The sequence below is a fragment of the Dermacentor albipictus genome, unplaced genomic scaffold (genome assembly GCF_038994185.2).
Source record: "Dermacentor albipictus isolate Rhodes 1998 colony unplaced genomic scaffold, USDA_Dalb.pri_finalv2 scaffold_13, whole genome shotgun sequence".
NCBI classification, from domain to species: Eukaryota; Metazoa; Arthropoda; class Arachnida; order Ixodida; family Ixodidae; genus Dermacentor; species Dermacentor albipictus.
In genome coordinates, this window is record NW_027225567.1 from 8,181,809 (window position 1) to 8,198,678 (window position 16,870).

Here is a 16,870-nt window from a genome sequence, read left to right on the forward strand (position 1 = left end):
TTCCATTCCAACGTTGGCTCTGCGCCCACAGCTTAGCCCCGAGAAACCGGCCATGAAACTGATCCGAATGTCAGCCATGACCAAGTGATGATGATGATGTTGATGATGATGATGATGAAGCCTCAGTTAATGGCACAAAGCCACTGAGGGTGATAGGCCACGAATTGGGTGGTAATATGATTCAATAAATAAAATAAAATAAATTGGTTAATAAATAAATAACACGAAAAAAGAAAGGAAAACAAATAATCCAAGATGCAAAATAAGCTATGAATACATAAGATAAAGTATTGATCAATACTATACACATTCATACTATAACATTCCTTGCGTTGATAGTAATGCTAAAAAAAGAAAAAAAAAGGATTTACTTAAACTTGAGTAAGGTAAATTATGAATAATAATAGTAAGATTTGAACTGTGAATTTGTGCTTTTGCTTTTTGAATTTTCTATACTGCAGTAGAGATAGATCAATTCTTGAAACTAAAAACTATTAACAAGGCATTCTTTTTGTGCCACATAGAAAATTTTAAATGGCTAGGCAAACGGTCCTGTGGCTATATCCCAAAGCTGTTGCTCCAAGGGAGGGTATAACAGTGCTGGTTAAAGGTAATCCTAAATGTTCAAGTGGAATTTTTAGAAATAGTTTTCGATGAGTAGAAAACCGCCGGCATGATAATAAAAAATGATCCATAGTTTCTGGTTCATTGCAGAGGTAGCATAGAGGGGATACCGCCAGACCACATCTGTGCAAGTAAAAATTAAGTGTTGGAATACGGCAACGCAGCATAGTAAATGAAACTTCAAATTTCCGATTAGGACACCATTGCTGGTTCCAAGAATAATTTAAGTGCAAAAAATCTGAAGATTTTGCTAATGACAGAGCTTTTTTGTCCTCACTTAAATAAAATTACCGATATCTGCCTGCAGTAATGTGCGCTGTTGCCGGCATCACAAAGAGCACAGGACCTGCTAAAAAAAAGCTCGTGCTAAGGAATCGGCTATTTCACTAATATGAATGTCTCGGTGGCCAGGGACCCATACTATATGCACTAAACTTAAGTGACTTGGAGCTAATGAATAAAACGTGTTTCCGGTTGTCGACTTTGTAGACTCAGTAAGTGCGCTGCATAAAGATAGAGAATCTGTGACGATAATAACTCTTGTATTATGAATGGGTAATTTCCGCAAGACAAGAACTATTACCAGAAGTTCGGCATGAAAAACTGACGTGTAATCTGGTAGGCGAAGTGAAAAAGACCAATTGAGGGATGGTGAGTAGATACCCACACCTGCCTTCTCTTCACACGAAGAAGCATCGGTCTCTATTCCGTTTATTTCGAAACGGCCAAATAATCTTGTAAACGGTCATTCAAATATGTTGTGGGCAGAAATTTCGCATTGTGTGGGAAAGTTTCTGCAAATTCGATTTTCAGCGACCCCGGAGATCTATGGAGCGGAATTATTTTTCTAAGGCGAACATTTAAAGGTTCTAATTGTGCTTGCACAACTACAATTTGTGGGGTATGGAACCATGACCACGTGGTCTCAAAAAATGGACTTGGTTCACTAATAAATGCATATTGTCCACGTCGTAGCGAAGGATCATAAGCTCTTAAGTAGGTTTGAACCGTAAGCATGCGGAATCGTGTGTGAAGAGTAGGTAGGCGCGCTTCCTGGTATAATACATTATTAGCAACGAATTTAGAAAGACCTAAGCATAGTCGAAGAGCTTCTCTTTCTAACAGAACAAGGGGCCTTAATTTGTGTTTTGTTCTCCGGAAGTGCAAAATATAACCAAATTCTAGAATCGGTCGTACATACATACGATAAATCATAATTAATGTGTCACTTCGCATACCAGAACGTCGGTTACTGATTCTGCGTAGTAAACCTACGGCTCGTGTCCCCTTCGTTTCAATATTCTCTATTTGAGAACGCCAGTTCAATTTTCCGTCATATGGGATACCCAAGTATTTCAGCGACTCCACCTGAGGAATGGTTCTGTTCATATACTAATAACTGTAACGACCCCGAAAGCGGAAAAACAAGGACTGAACTTTTGTTTACCTTTAGTGACAGGTGCAGGTTGTGAAGCCACGTCTTTAGAGTACAGAGGTACGTTTGTAAAGACAGGTGAAGGGAATTGATGTCTCTAGCTGTCGCGAAAAATGCAATGTCATCTGCATAGACATACAGATTCACATCCTGGTGCAGTGGTACTGAACCCGTCAACAAGTTAAATAGTATAGGAGACAGAACAGCCCCCTGGAGCCCCCCTCTTGTCTGGTCAAACATCCTTGAAGAAAAGCCGTATTGAAAACAATGAAACTTTCTGTTTCTTAGAAATTGAAAAATCCATGCCGTTATATATTTCGGAAAATTGTAGGATTGCAATGTGTCCAGCAGTAGAGAGTACTCAACGCTGTCATAAGCTTTTGCAATGTCAAGTGTCACTAAAGCGCTAACTTCTTTTCTATGCTGAGCAAGTTGGATGGGGCTTTCCAAATCTACATGCGCACACGAAATGGAGAGACCGGGCCGGAAATCTATTTGACTTGGGCTCAGTAACGAATTTTCAGAAATATGATCCATCATACGATCATATAAAACTCTTTCAATTAGTTTTACCATATTTGACGTAAGAGAGATAGGCCTAATGTTGTCAAGGTTGTAGCCAGTTCATTGTATTTTAAGCAGCGGAATAACTTTGGCTGACCTCCATTCTGGTGGAAACCAAGCATTTTTTAGAGAATTAACTGCGTTAAGAATGTCATCAGAAGACATTTCAAACAACATTTATAGCAAGGCATTGGAAATGCCGTCAGGACCTGGGGCTGAGGCAGGCAGAGATCTAAGGACACTAGAGAGCTCTGGCACTGTGACTTCCACCAAGTCATAAGCGATGGGAGGCCTTAGTGGCCCATTCGGCAAACGTGATGTTAAGCGTTGCGCTAAGCCCTTTCCTATGAATTCTAAAGAAGCATTTAACTCGCGTGGTGAAAGTATTATCGATTCAGTATTCGCTGGTGTTGGTATGAATTTTCTATATCGAAGGAATCTGAACAGAACATTTTTGTTGCTGGTCTTAGAGAGGAATTCATCATGTTTTTCGTCATACTCGTGTTTGGCATTCGAAACTGTTCGCTTGAACGCAGCAGCTGCGAATTTATAATCACTCCAGTTACTCGGGCACTGATTGTAAAGTAATTTCTTCCACGCGGCTTTTGGTCTTCTATATTCCCGCGTGCAATCCGAATTCCACCCAGGAGAGGTAGTACTTTTGCTTATCTTCACATTAAATTCGGACTTTTTAAAGGAACCTTTTACTACTGCGCAAAGTCTCATGGCTTTGATGTCATTCGGTAGCGTTTTCTGGGAATTGAAGACCGTTTTCAAGATACTCTGAAAGTTCTGGTAATTGACAAAAGTGCGCGTCAGAGACTCCAGGGGAATAACAGGGCAGACAATGTCAAACCTAATAGGTCACTATATGAAGCTGAGTCGACAGTAGACCAGGCAGTTACGGAAATTTTTTAACTGGCAAATGTTAGATCCAATGCCGATTTAGAAAGACCCTGAATAAAGGTAGCTGTCTTCGTGTTTAAGCAACAAAAATTTTGATTAATTGCCCAGTCGGATAATCGCTTTCCACATGAGTCCATTTTGAAACCACAAGACACATGATGCGAATTAAAGTCTCCGGCTATCACAATTTCTTTCCTACAAGAGTTGACAACGGTATCGGGGAAACGAGTATCATGCACGCTTGTGGGAAAATATCTATTAACTAAGGAAAATGGGGAACAACCAGGAATAGCTACATCTATTGCTAGTATCTCACACTCCGTAGACATATACTGGTAGGAAATTTTTACTTTGTGGCATATTTTAGTTGCTATCACGAAAACAAGCCCTCCGCCTCTCGCTGGATGGTCCAATCGAAATAAATGATAATTTTTTATATGAAAATCTTGGCCATTGGAGAGCCAAGTTTCCTGCAAAAAATAATGTTGGGAGAAAGTTGTGAGCAAAAATATATTAAATCAGTAGCTGCAGAAATAATGGAACGGCAGTCCCATTGTAATACCTTTAAATAACCTATGATGAATTAACGCCTGCTTTAGAAACCGCTTGCTCTAAAATACTGTCTTTTAAAAAATCTTTCTTCGAAAGACTGTCTTTACCGTACTTTGTTGGTTTTGATTGAGGGTCAGAGCTGGAAGAGTTAGGATTAGAATCTGATTTGGAAAGACTATCTTTCACAAACTTTTTGGTTTTTGAGTGCAGGACAGAGATCGGTGAGTTATCCTTTGGTGATCTTGTGCGTTTACGAGTCGGGAGGTCCATTTCTACAACCTGGTTGTTTTAAGACACTGATCCAGAGAAGCATCCGTTGTCGGTCTGCTGAGATGAAATTGATGGCGTCGCATTGTCTGCGTCTTGTACAATAACTGATGAGAGATCCATTTGTTGTTCAGCATTGGATGTTAGGGTCTGTGTAATAATCTGCGAGCTAGCATTAGAACTCGCTAAAGGACTGAAAAGCTGAATCATTTGTGATGTCAACACTTGAGCTAGAGCCTCCGACAGGTTTGATGTTAGTCGTTCCATAGCTTTTGACAACGCCTTTTCGACCGCTGTCGCAATAGAATCGGAAAGGCTGAGTCTGCAGCCATTTGCTGACGGGCTGTCACTCCTGCATATGCCTTAGACCTCCCCTGCACCTCAACAACAGCATCACGGCGTGAGCAACGTCTCCTTTCAATTAAATCTACAAATTGCATTTCCTGTGATCTTGCAGGACAGTTAGAGTAGTTGGCGGAATGACCACCACCACAGAGACATTTCTCTTCTTTGGAGGAACAATCACTAAAACTGTGGCTGTCGCCACAAGCACGGCAGCGGGGTGCAGATCTGCAGCCTCTAACGAAGTGGCCAAATCGCCAACACTTGTTACATTGCAAAATGCGTGGAGCTAGAGCTTCTACCTTGTAAATTAGGGGCCCAGCTGCAAAAATTCGAAATAAAAATTAGAGATATTTTTATTGCGAATTTCATCGTGCACTTCTGCTGCACATTTACCTTCACGCAAACCAACGACAAAATTCACAACGGAAACGCGTGCATATGAAAAGGCAACGAAGCGGCTGGCCGCTGCCACTGCGAACCAAGCGCCATTTGTCTACTGAACGGTTTTGAACTTTACTCACTTGAATTCATGCAACAAAATTATAGATTTTTAAATCCATTACCTGAACGCATAAGTAAAGTCTGCCCGACTCTTGGCCAATCCCCGTGAGTGGGTATGCGCCAAAGTCATCAAGGTCATCATCATCAGCATCGTCATCATCATCATTTGCAGACTGCGGGACAGATTGTTCACAATCAAGCCCAGCTTCCGCCGCGAGCCATAATTGACTTTTGACAATCGCAACATTCAAATTTATTCACGGGGCCCCGCGAAAAGAAAACCGATCCAGAACCAATTGTCAACGACATCAACCGAGAGGGTGGTTAGTGCTTTGCTTAAAGGATGACTCGGGCGAGAACACACTGAAAAAGGAGACATACTTTCATTAAAAGATACAATGTTTATTTCATTCAAATAAAATTTGTTTCGTAATGAATTTTCTTATGTCTGATGCTCATTTATTACGTATTAGTTGTATATATTCTTCAGTGCGTCTTGGAAAAAAGTGCAGGACACGGTTTTGCAAGCAAGCGCAGCTTACACCGCGAGGCAATCGCGACATTCAAAATAGATTCACGTGTGTCGCGAAGAAAGCGGTCTAGAAACAACTGTCAGCGACATCCACAAGGAGGGTGGTCGGCGTTTCTATTAAAAGCTAGAACAAACACTGTCACTAAAAATACGTTTTAATTAAAGGAAAGTAATGTTGATTTCACGCCAACAAAATGTGTTTCGTAATCAGTTCCCTTAGGTCAGGTGCTCACTTTATCAGTTATAAAATGTACCTATTTAGTGCGTCCTGGATAAAAGGCGTTTGCGTTGTATGAGTACCAATACTGTGCACTCTTGTGTTCGCAATGGCCCACGCTGGCACACTTCGTCTACTACAATATGCCGCCTGCCATGTTTTCGTGTTTTGGTCCTCCATGTGTTCTGTGAATTCTGTTTGCGCCAGCTCACCGATTAAGTGCAATATTTGAGGTGGTGTTCGCGAGGTTGCTTTCATTGCTCTTCACGTGTTGCGTTAAGGCTAACTAGGTGTGGAGGCTGAACAAATGTCCACCTTCGCTTCCTTCGTGCGGCAGCGCTGGTCGCCGGGCTGAGCGGCCCTTGCTACGATGCGGCCAAACCCAAATACCGAATGCTTTCGTCTATATGAAAAGAAGCGGTGCTTTATAGAAGGTCGCGATAGGATGCGACACCTGTAGGGTCGGTGTTTCGATGCATCGATTTTCCTGTTGAACAGGTGATCACTCAACCGTTCATCAGAACGAATATGCAGTTACCATGCACTGCCTAGTGGAAAGCCAAATCGCGTTGATTTCCAGGACATACTAATTGTACTGCGTTAATCGCAGACCTACATCGCACCATTGACAAGAAAAAGTGACGTCACATTTTTCTACTTTTTTGCGTTGCTCCTGACGCCCGATGCCCCATTGTTAACGCGCAATAATTCTGCGAACACACACCCTTTCTTGCAACTCCGCATTTGTGCGCTCAGACGCTTGACAAGCACAAGTTTTCTTGTTGGACCCCTTTTACTTTCAATTCTTCTGATTGCGTGTCGTGCAATGTAAAATACCCATTTGATGTCGCATGGAACGATGCGAAGTATTATATGCACCGCACATGTACGCACGAGAATGATAAAACTACGAAGGTTTATACGCAAAAGGAATACAAGTTTGTAGAAGGTGGAATAATATATTTATTATCTTAATCAACAAGAAAAGTAGAAATTTTAAAATTTCTTTATATGAAACGATCTAATAATCAACAAAGCACGCACAAAACTCCTAATTTCGTCACACACGAAGTGTAGCGGCCCACACCTGGGCGTGGCGCGCCTACGTGTCTGCATTCACTCTCTACTCATGTGGCCTTCCTCGCCACACCTGAGGCAACATCGTCGTCCTCCACAGGGAGCAGTGGGACAGTCCCGGCTCATGTGGCCTTCTTGGTTGCTCTCGTATGTTCGGCCGGTAGTGCTTCTCCCTGATCTGCCACGCTCCCAATGGCCGACGTCCCCGTAGATGGCAGGGAGCTCCCCCTTCTGTGGGGTTGCCTCACGCAAGGAGACCGCTCCAGCTTCCAAGGCGCCTTCGTTTGGAAGCTCCTTGCGCCAGGCAAATCCCACGGCGCCCCAACCTGCGCCATTATAGTGGCCATTGTCAGAGCAGCCATCTGCACAGCATCCCAGCAAGAGACACAAGAAATTGTGATGGTAATGGAAGCGGATCTGTTGCCTGACTACTTACCAAAAGGCCGCCGGGAGGTTGCTGCTTCGATTCCAACGTTGGCTCCGCGCCCACAGCTTAGCCCGGAGAAAGCGCCCGTGAAACTGATCCGAATGTCAGCCATGACTAAGTGTTCTTCACGTCGAAGCCCTCTTCTTCTTCTTTCCTATACTTGTGAGCACCACGTGCTTCTATAACTGGTCTAATTTCTCCTGCAAGTATTACGAAATTAACGCCTATAGGGTTGTGGAATGCTATGGGCTTTTGGTGGTCATTTTCGATGTTGAAGTTTCTGATGCTGATGGTGAACGTTATTCTGTTCGTATGTTGTGTCTAAAAGAAATATATCTACTTATATTTTTGGCACTTAGCTTGCCAGCTTGCTTTCAGAATGCAACAGAAGTACTGATTTACTGCTGAAGGCCGAAAGTTTTTGTTGCCGCCCATAATTTATGAGATAATTCTTGAATAACGAACCCTTCCTTAGCCGAAGGTTGCATTGCGCATCAGATTATTGACTTTCCTCAGCAACGACGACGAAAAAGAAACTTGAGACGAGAGGGAGCTGCAAATGTGTAAAAAATAGAAAAAGCTGCGCGTGCAGGAGAGAAGCAAAGCACAATGAGCAAATATCTCAGCACGAGGCACGTGCTGCCCTCACGCGCTTGGCGAACGCCAACCAAAGTCGGTGCACTTGCTCAATTTAAACGAAAACATAAATTAAAGCGGTAGAATCGGTGTGGCGTACCACCCACCTAATTTGTGACTTGATCAGGAAACAAAGATGCGTGTTATTTTGATGCCGTTTTGAATATCTCATCAACAAAAAGGGGTGAATGCGCCAGTTCGCGTAATATATTGCCTGGCTTCGTTGGCTCCCCGATTCAGCTCAATGAATTACTGCGACCGGCAATTGGAGCCCTGACTTGTGGATGCGTCCGTCGAGTGTGATGTGCAATCTAGAGAAGGAGTCCCAGTATTCGCCCCCGCAGGGGCGTCTGCGTAAGCAGGCGTTTGGTGTGTCGCGACACCACGTACCCGAGCACATGAGGTTTGGAGCCTCCCGCGTTTAACCGTGCGCGGCGTAGCCGTCTCCGGGGGAAGGGGGATCCTGGGGGTTGAGCCGATGCCGGGTGTTCGGACTTTCAAGGCCCCCCGGTGGAGGCAACACACCTCTTTGTCCTCTGCTTCACGTAGACGGCACCCCCGGACTGACCCACCCGGGGGAAATTGGTAGTTGCCTTTTCCTGTCTCTCACTCTCCCTCCAACCTTCGTCTTTCTCTCACTTTCCATCTTTCCTGTCTTCTTCTGGCTTCTCTTTACTTTCAATTTTTCGAGGCAGCAAGGGTCAACCTTGTGTGAACAACCAACCTAGGTTATTTCATATTTGGTTATAGTGGTAATGTAACAGCTGGCGTTTGCAGGCCGTGTTTCACAGGCCCTGCAGCATCCCCTTGTAGGACTCCATGGTGGGTGGCTGGCGTTACTGCCCAAATTATAATCTCCTATGCCTTCCTCCTTTCCCCCACTACCTGATCACTCCTTGAAGAGGGGGCGCACCGATGATGTTTTAGAATTTTTCGCCCGTCAAAAAGAAACTTTTCCTCGCTTCCACGTAGTCCACTCCGAAACACCAAACAAACCCGTACGAACAATCTCACCATTCCTCGTGTCCAAGTCTCTGACCCAAGTTCTTGGGACAGGTTACAAAGCATCCAGAATGGCAAGCGGTGATCTCCTCTTGGAGCTCCGCAACCTGAAGCAATATGAAAACCTACCCAATCTAGTATCATTTAGCGACGCCAAAGTGACAGTAACGCCGCATCGTACTATGAATACCACCCGTAGCGTAGTCTCCGATGATGATCTCTTGGAGCTGACTGAGGCTGAGCTCTTGGAGGGCTTCAGTGAGCAGAACGTCATCAACGTTAAGCAAATTAAGATGAGGCGTGACAACAAGGAAATAAAGACCAAACACCTGACACTTACTTTTGTCACAAGTGTTCTGCCCGAGTCCATCGAGGCCGGGTATATCAAGCTCCGTGTTCGGCTATACATCCCTAATCCCCTGCGTTGCTTCAAATTCCAGCGTTTCGGTCACAGTTCACAGAGCTGCCGAGGCCGTCAAACCTGCGCGAAATGCAGTGCTCATGAGCACACTTCTGAATCTTGTGAAAACCCTCTCCACTCCGTAAACTGTGAAGGCGAGCACGCTGCATACTCGCGGTCGTGCCCATCTTGGAAGAAAGAAAAGGAAATAGTTACAATTAAAGTAAAAGAAAACATAAGTTTCAAAGAGGCACGCAGGCGGGTATCCTTCCTGCCAAAGAGCACCTATGGTGGTGTGGCGCGTCAGGGGGCAGCGTCACAACAGTCTCCGGCGGCTGTCCGACCCACACCCAGTGAGGCGGCAGTGACGCCATCCGCCCCCGCGGCGGCTGCAGCTAACGCTGCTAAGCAACACAGCAGACGGGGCCATCGACCCCGAAGATGGACGCAGCCGAGGCTCCCCAACCTCCCAGGCCTCGAGCGCTGGCAACAGCCGGCGCAGCCAAATCCCTCAGGGAGCCCCATCGACCTCCGGGCTGGTGGGTGCATGGGTCTTGCCCTCCAGGGCGGGACTCTTTCTAGTAACTTCTCGCTCGCAAGAGCACGTGTCCGGAGCCTCACTAGAGGCAATGGACACTACACCTGTCCTCAAGGCGCACCAAACGCCTAAGGAGCGGCGAGTCTCCCTAGAACGCTCCAGAAAGGGCAAAACCCCGATTACAGGGCCTCCAAAGAGCTCTGTAATCTAATCTCTGAAATCTCTGAAATTGATACTTCTGTTTCTGTCAACACAGCACCTATTTACTACCAACATGGATACACAGATAATTCAATAGAACGTCAGAGGTCTCCTTAGAAACCTTGATGTGCAAGAACTCATCCACAAACACAATGCAAAAGTGCTGTGTTTACAGGAAACACACTTAAAATCTAAACACACAAACTTTCTCCGAAAGTATGTTGCGTTTCGCAAAGACCGCGAGGATGCTGTCGCATCATCTGGCGGTGTAGCCATTGTTGCTGACAGAAGTGTAGCGTGTCAGCATTTAAAGCTCCAAACGGCCCTTGAGGCCGTGGCCGTTCGAGCCGTACTTTTAAATAAACTCATTACAATCTGTTCTCTGTATATACCACCACGTTATCACCTTCACAGACGTGACTTAGAATCATTAATAGATCAGCTCCCGGACCCCTATTTGATTCTTGGTGATTTTAATGCACACAGTACTTTGTAGGGCGATTCACGCTGTGATGCTGAGGGCGCCCCATTGAACAGGTGCTTCTTTACCTCTGGAACATCTCTTGAATACGAAGGAGCCCACATATTTTAACCTGGCCAACAAGACATACTCTGCCATAGATCTCAGCATTTTATCACCGACGCTTTTAACCTATTTCAAATGGAATATGCTTAACAATTCGTATGGGTGTGACCACTTCCCAATCATCCTAAGTACGCCGAAGCAAGATCAACTTCCCCCGCAGGCCCCTCGGTGGAAGGTTGACTCAGCCGATTGGGAACGGTACCGAACTCTCACACACATGACTTGGACTGAGATGTCTGGTATAAGTATAGATGATGCTGTTGCATATTTTACAGCTTTTATACTTGATGCTGCCTGTAAATGCATTGCTCAAGCGAGCGGCATGGGTTCCAAACGGCGTGTTTCCTGGTGGAACGATGCATGTAGGCAAGCACGGAGGAAACAGAACAAAGCGTGGGCGATGCTTCGCGATTCTCCAACAGCAGAAAACCTAGAAAACGTAAAACATGTCAAATCTCAGACAAGGAGAACGCGCCGACAAGCACGACGAGAGAGTTGGGCGTAGTTTATATTGAGCATCAACTCCTATACAGGTGAGAGAAAAGTCTGGAATAGAGTGAAGAAAGTTAATGGGCAACAAACGCATTCCCTGCCTTTAGTAAATAGCCACGGAGAAAGCCTGGAAGATCAAGCCAACTTCCTTGGTGCACATACTCCGAAACCTTCCTAAAATACAAAACACGAATAGAGAAGCAAAAGTTAGAAAGAAAATGTGCAAAAAGTGCGGCGTACAACGAACTATTCTGCATAGCAGAACTGCAGGCAGCACTTATCTGTTGTAAGACATCCGCCCCAGCTTCAGACTGCGTAATATATGAGATGTTAAAACAACTACCATCCGAAACACAGAAACCCCCCTTTCCCTTTACAACCTTATATGGTTTTCCGGCGAGATCCCCTCTGTTTGTAAGGAGGCTATTATAATTCCAATTCTGAAGCACGGTAAGGATCCTTCCTCTGTATCAAGTTACAGACCCATAGCACTAACAAGTTGCCTCTGCAAAGTATTCGAAAAAATTATTAACTGTCGCCTACTACACTTTCTCGAGTCAAACAATTTGCTCGACCCATATCAGTGCGGGTTTCGGGAGGGTCGATCTACCAGTGACCATCTTATACGCATCGAGGCACGTATCCGTGAAGCTTTTGTCCATAAGCAGTTTTTCTTATCTGTATTCCTTGATATGGAGAAAGCTTATGATACTACGTGGCGGTTCGGGATATTGAGAGACCTCTCACGCTTAGGTATATGTGGTAATATGTTCAATGTCATCGAAAGTTATGTGGCTAATCGCACATTCCGTGTTCGAGTGGGCAATGTTTTGTCACGGAAATTTCTACAGGAGACTGGAGTGCCGCAGGGAGGGGTGCTCAGCTGCACGCTCTCTATAGTAAAAATGAATTCTCTTCGTCTACACATACCAAATAACATCTTTCATTCAACATATGTTGACGATGTGCAGATAGGATTTCAGTCAAGTTCTCTCGCAATCTGTGAGCGACAGGTCCAGCTTGGTCTTAACAGGGTCTCCAAATGGGCTGATGAGAACGGATTCAGACTGAACCCACAAAAAAGCACCTGTGTAATTTTCTCTAGAAAAGGAGGCCTGCACCCTGATCCTGAAATTGTGTTGCATGATGAGCGTCTGCCTGTAAACTGGGAACATAAATTTTTAGGCATAATTTTAGACGCGAAATTACCCTTTATACTGTGGGGTCTGATGTGGGGTATCTCACACCGTACTCTTGGGACAAAGGAACGACAACACAGTAGTGCAAACAGTCACAAGGGCATTTATTGCACCTTTCATACATCAATGCCTGCTAGCCGAGTTGCTATCCACAAAACATGCCGATGGGCTCGCGACAAGTCTAGAAGTCCGACTTACCGCGACCGGAAGCGAGCGAATATGTTCGCCCCATGCTGGATCCCAACGCCTGGTCGTTCGCGTGTATAGTCACGCGAATCGTGGCGCGTTCGAGGGCGCCCACGCGAGGCGGTCTCGCAGATGCATCGGCCGCCGCGCACGCGGGATGTCCGCGCTGCTTCGGCGACCCGCCGGGAAAAAGGGTTGCTGCACGTGCCCGCACGTCTCTCCCGATCGCTGTCTGGAACCCAAGAGAGCGCGCCTTCTCTCTCCCGCCGAGGGTAACCCCGCAGCCGCGCAACACTAGCGCCATCTCTCGGACTGCGCCTGTACCACTCGGACCGCCGCGTGTGCGGCGAAGCCGCACTACAGGAGACGCGCTATGCGGGAAAAACACCAGGGGAGGCGCGAGGGTCGCATCGCATCCCCACATCCCCCCAACCTTAAATCACTCCTTATTCCGGCGAAACATGTGACACGGTCTAACATTAACCCGTGCTTCGCGAACAAAGTAGTACATGCAGCAGTGGTCGCGCCGAAGAAATGTCCGCACGCTGTCCATAGCATGCGAGCCGACATTGTCCTTGGGTACACCGCTGGCGTCCGCCGGTCACAGCAGCGGCTTTGCAGCCTCGACGGCACGATCCCAGGCCAGGACTCCGGAGACGACGACGCAGTAGTCGGTACGAGCAAGCGTCGCTCGCGCCGACTCGCCCTGCTGGCGGGAGCCGCAGTAGCTGTCGGTGACCGCCGGCTCTTTTGTCCGCCGCCGAGGGTTGCGAGCTGGATACAGGAGGCCGCCGAAGTCGTCGCGCCGAACTGGCCACAGCATCACCATCGCCCGGGGTGGCTCGATCGTAGTCCGGGGCAGCAGCGCAGACGATGTGCAGGCGACGGCAAACCAGGGATGACTCCAATCACACTGCGTAAACTCAACACACTCGGCAAACACTAAAGTAGTGCAAGGGAGAGGAAGTCTGCATGCGCATCGCCCACGTGGTACGATGTTCAACTCGGCTAGCAAAAGATCAGGCAGCTATACTCAGATGCTAAGTTCACGTGAACGAAGCTCGCTTTCTTGAGTCGAACGAGTAATTTCAATTCGTGCGAGGCTAACTCGAATGAGGTAAGCAAAGTGCAACACCTCAACGCCACGGTCCACCAGGTTGTGTCCCTCCACGTGCGACAGGCAGCTTCGTAAAGCCTTAGGCCTAGAGCGTCGCTACCCTGACAACAACCGGCATCCAAAAACAACACCCAAAATGGGCGCAAAACAGGCAGCCGCGAGGAGACGTCAGCTCTGTGAGGTGGTCCTACTCCGCTCGGTGCACACAGCATCCGAGTTGACGGCGCCCACCGTCCCAGACGGTGTCGGAGCGCCCGGTGCCAGGCCGCAATACCAGTCAGCCCGTCGTGGCACCCGTGGCCCGCGGCCACCCGGCTCCCAGAGCCGCGACTTCATCAGAGTCAAAGAGATAGAAGAAGCTATTTACATATTTACATAGGAAATTCGGACCACCCACGAGGCTTCCGTACTCACTCGCTTCAGGCTTGCCACTGCTCCGCGGGCGCTCAGCCTCGCTCTCCCAGGATGCAGACCACGTGGCTCTCGTACCAACGAATGCCATTAAAAAAAAACACTTGCGAAAAGGCTTAGTAAGTTGACATGTTCAAACACACTACAGCCACCGCCGCCTCGCTCAAGAAAGCACGCCGCTGACGCTAGCGATCAAAATCCACGCTAGGCCTACGCTTCGGTTCAAACAAAGGTCTCGAACGAAGCAACACTTAAAATTATCGTCCGATGCCCCAAGAGTTCCACGTTGGGCAGCCAGATGTGGGGTCTGATGTGGGGTATCTCACACCGTACTCTTGGGACAAAGGAACGACAACACAGTAGTGCAAACAGTCACAAGGGCATTTATTGCACCTTTCATACATCAATGCCTGCTAGCCGAGTTGCTATCCACAAAACATGCCGATGGGCTCGCGACAAGTCTAGAAGTCCGACTTACCGCGACCGGAAGCGAGCGAATATGTTCGCCCCATGCTGGATCCCAACGCCTGGTCGTTCGCGTGTATAGTCACGCGAATCGTGGCGCGTTCGAGGGCGCCCACGCGAGGCGGTCTCGCAGATGCATCGGCCGCCGCGCACGCGGGATGTCCGCGCTGCTTCGGCGACCCGCCGGGAAAAAGGGTTGCTGCACGTGCCCGCACGTCTCTCCCGATCGCTGTCTGGAACCCAAGAGAGCGCGCCTTCTCTCTCCCGCCGAGGGTAACCCCGCAGCCGCGCAACACTAGCGCCATCTCTCGGACTGCGCCTGTACCACTCGGACCGCCGCGTGTGCGGCGAAGCCGCACTACAGGAGACGCGCTATGCGGGAAAAACACCAGGGGAGGCGCGAGGGTCGCATCGCATCCCCACAATACAGCACATAAAGTATCTTAAAAACAAAGGTATGCAAACAATGAATATCTTAAAGGTTCTCTCACGCACAACCTGGGGCAGTGATAGAAAATGTCTCATAAAGTTGTAAAAAAGCCTCATACGCACACGACTAAACTATGGAGCCATAGTTCACCAGTCGGCTACTCCAACTGCTCTAAAGATGCTAGACCCTGTCCATCACTTAGGAATTCGCCTGTCCACAGGGGCCTTTAGAACAAGCCCAGTGGAAAGCCTGTATGTTGAATCGGATGAGTGGTCACTTCATCTGCAGAGAACATATTCGTCTTTCATGTATTTTCTTAGAGTGAACGGGAACAGTCAGCACTCCGCGTTTCCCACCATAAACGATTTGTCCAGTTGTCAACTTTTTCGCAACCGGCCCACAGTGGCAAAGCCTTTCTCCATGCTTGTTAGAGACATGGCTGAAGAAACAAGGGTTCCACTGCTTGAATACCACCTTATGTCTCCTGCTATACGGCCCCCGCCGTGGCAGTGGCAACCAACAGACTGTGATACATCTTTCGTAGCTGTTAAAAAGCACGCGCCTGTCGCGCACGAATGTACTTCCTCGAGTTACAGCACAAATACTCCTCTCCTGAATTCTTTACAGACGCATCGAAGTGTAATTCTGGTGTATCTTACGCAGCGGTTGGTCCATCCATTTAGGATGCCGGTGTTCTGCACCCTAACACAAGTATTTTCACAGCAGAGGCCTACGCTATATTGGCAGCCGTTAAACACATTAAAGAATTTAATATCCCAAAGGCAGTTATATACATACTCTTTGAGCGGCGTAAATGCTTTGAAAACTATAAAGAAATATCAAAACCCCGTAATTCAATCTCTGTACTCAGCATTACTAACCACCTATATGCGTCCAAGCAGCATATCGTCGTATGCTGGGTGCCGAGGCACCGAGAGATAGAGGGAAACGTGTTGGCTGACCAGCTAGCCACATCCGTCCACGCGAACGCTTCCCACACTTCCACGACTGTCCCTGTAACGGACCTCAAGCCCACAATAAGAAAAAAAGCTAAGGGCTTTCTGGCAGCGCTTGTGGGATAAAGAGACAGAATAAAATTACATGTTTTCATGCCGTGTCTTGGCAACTGGCCGCCGGTATCAAAGAACCGCCATAGAGAAGTAACACTTTGCAGACTTACGATAGGACACACATACAGCACACACGCATACCTCTTGTCCGGTAGCGATCCACCCACGTGTGATAAATGTGATGAGCCACCTACCGGGCTTCACATCCTGCTGCAATGCACTCAATTAGACGCTAATAGGAAAAAGCATTTTCCATTACCACATCGGCAGCTAATTCCACTCCATCCTCAAATGATTATAGGTATAGAACATCTCTTTAAACATGAATCCCTGTTTTTGATTTTTGAAAGATGTACATAGTTTTCATATTATAGCCCCAGGAAGTCCGTAGCACAGCCTCACAGAGGTTTCTGCTGCGGTAGCTGCAATAAAAGAAAGCACCTGCCTCCTCCCAGCCTTTCGGGCTCAAAGGACCCCCGGAGGCATAGGTGCTATTTACATATTCTTGCATTTTAGCTCTATGATCATTTATCACGCGTACTATATCAACATACCACTACATGTATCACTATAATTTTATGCTATATACTATTTTACGCTTCCATGACACTGATTTTAGGCAACTTTACAGCCATGTTGCGTCCCACAGTCGCTACTCACAAATCGGCGCTTAACGCAACATTATCAGTC

The 16,870-nt window shown here is 47.1% G+C and overlaps 1 long non-coding RNA gene across 1 annotated transcript; it reads right to left on the bottom strand.

The window, feature by feature from the left end:
* Positions 1–6,931: 6,931 nt before the first annotated feature.
* On the bottom strand, positions 6,932–7,591 carry LOC139051669 (uncharacterized). Its single transcript, XR_011509496.1, has 2 exons — positions 7,457–7,591; positions 6,932–7,346 (listed from the first exon to the last, which is right to left on the bottom strand). It is a non-coding gene; the product is annotated as an uncharacterized lncRNA (long non-coding RNA).
* Positions 7,592–16,870: the final 9,279 nt, after the last annotated feature.